The sequence below is a fragment of the Olea europaea genome, unplaced genomic scaffold, assembly GCF_002742605.1.
Source record: "Olea europaea var. sylvestris unplaced genomic scaffold, O_europaea_v1 scaffold2238, whole genome shotgun sequence".
Taxonomy (NCBI): domain Eukaryota; kingdom Viridiplantae; phylum Streptophyta; class Magnoliopsida; order Lamiales; family Oleaceae; genus Olea; species Olea europaea.
The window spans coordinates 45,603-47,946 of record NW_019240420.1 but is presented as its reverse complement, the minus strand read 5'-3'; positions in this window follow the sequence as shown (position 1 = coordinate 47,946).

Here is a 2,344-nt window from a genome sequence, read left to right as displayed (position 1 = left end):
CTTTGTTTAAGTTTGTGAAGTCTACGCATACCCTCCATTTTTCGCTAGGCTTCCTCACCAGAACTGGGTTGGATATCCACTTCAGATAGATGGCTTCTCTGATGAAGTCGCTGTGGCTAATCTTGTTGACCTCATCTCTGAGCGCCTTGTACCTCTCCAGATTGAGGGGCTGTCTTTTCTGTCGATGTGGGGTACAGGAGGCGTTGATGTTTAGGCGATGGCAACTGATCCTTGGATCTATCCCTACCATGTCTTCATGCTTCCATGATAAGACATCAATGTTCCTTTTCAGGAAGCTAATCATTTGTTCCTTCACTTCGGGGGACAATGACTTTCCTATCCGTAGGACCTGACTGAAGTCCTCTGGGTTGACGGAAAAAGTTTCAAGTTCTTCCATTGGGGCCGTGTTCGATTCTGATCCAGTTATTCGGGGTCTAATTCATCAAGAGGGTCCCCTTCTTCAGGGGCCTCTTCCATGTCAACGTCTTCCTCCTGTTCGGAGGTATGCCCAATTTCAGGGACGTCGAGCATTTCCACATCCAGGTCGGGTTCTCCTGCAACTTTTGTTATGATTACATTAATAGTGCGGGGTTCTAATTTTCACAGAGAGTTCAAATAACATGCTCTGGAGCCCATCTGGTCGCCTCGAGCCGTAGCAATTCCATGCTCAGTTGGGAACTTCATACACAGGTAATGTATGGAGGTGATAGCCTAAAGATCTTTCAAGGTGGGTCTGCCCATTACTCCGTGGTAGGCTGACCTGTGGTCTACTATGAAAAACTCCATGAAATGTTGAGCCATTAGGGGAGCTAAACCCATCCTGACGGCCAAAGTAATCCGTCCTCATAGGATGATGCTGCCTCCAGTAAATCCAAACAATGGGTCGGTCATGGGGATTAGCCCTTGTTCAATTTGCATTTTGTCGAAGGTAGAGCTAAACAGTATGTTCACCGAGCTGCCGTTGTTGACAAGCATGCATTTGAGTCCATTTCTAGCTACTATGGCTCTTACTACCAGTGCGTCACAATGGGGGTGGTGAACTTCTTATGTATCTTCTTGGTAAAAGGTAATCGGGGCCATCATGTTGGCTTCTTGGGGCTAGTCGATGATGTACGTGAGTATCGACGGATCCTTTGCTTCCCTTGTGTAGTTCCTTTGGGCATTCTTAGTGTTGCCGCTGATGTGAGGTCCCCCGATGATCGTGTCAATTTTCCTTATGATTTGGCCTCCAGAAAATGGGGCCTCATTTCTCTGTCCGGATTCTACTCTGTCCTTCGATCTTCTTCATCGGGGTGATTGACCTCTCTGTCTCCTTTCACCCCTATTCGAGGGGGAGGGGACGGATCTGAGGGGATGTTCGTCCCTTCTGGAGAAGTGTGGGTTATTCCGATCTGAGCATCACGGAGCGTCTCTGCATTCGTTGGTGTCATGTCCATAGAGTTGGTGGAAGTTGTAGAACTTTGCCCCTTCTAAGGGTCTGTTTGATCGCTTCTTCTTCTTCTTTCGACTACTGTCAGTACCCCTAGATGGTCCCGCCTCAGTAAGGACATTCTCGTTTGCCAATACTGGCACTATATTTAGCATAGCAGAAGCTAGTGCCTGCCCGGACGTGGGAGCTATTGTATGCCATGCCTGGGTCCATTGCTGGGTGACAAGGTGTGCTGTGGATCCTAGACCTACCTACCTCTGAGGCTAAGGCAGTTCCCGTGCGGCACGATTTCGGTGATCAATCATCTCTTCATTAACGATCTCAACTCTCATCATTTTCACCAGTTTGTCATAGGTGGTAGGATTCTTGCTGCGTACATCCCTCCAGAACAAAGTGTTCATGTTGAGCTCGCCTTTCAAAGCTAAAAGGGCTTCTTTGTCAGTGATCTGCTCGTAGTAGGTGATCTCGTTCGTAAACCTGGCGAGGTAGCTTTTCAGCGTTTCTCTAGGGGCTTGTCTCATGTCTTGCAGGCGTTGCACTGGGGCCTCTCCTTCTCTACGTGAGAGGTACTGGTTCGAGAAGGCCTTTTTTAGCTCTGGCCAACTCCTAATGCTCAGAGGAGGCAGCCTGCTGTACCACACTTCGGCGGCTCTGGCCAGGGTTAGGTGGAAGACTGTACATTTCAAAGCAGGCAAGGCTCCTCTAAGACTCATCTATGTCATGTACTTCATGAGGTATTTCTCTGGGTCCCCTTTTCCTTCATACTTGGGGATTTTAGGTGGTACGAAGTTTGCAGGCATTGGGGAGCCTCAGATCTCCCTTGAGAAATGGAGATTATCATCATCATTGTCAATCTCGTAAGATCGACACGGCCCTTCGGAGTCCCCTTCATCTTGCGTGTTCTGGAGGGAGGGA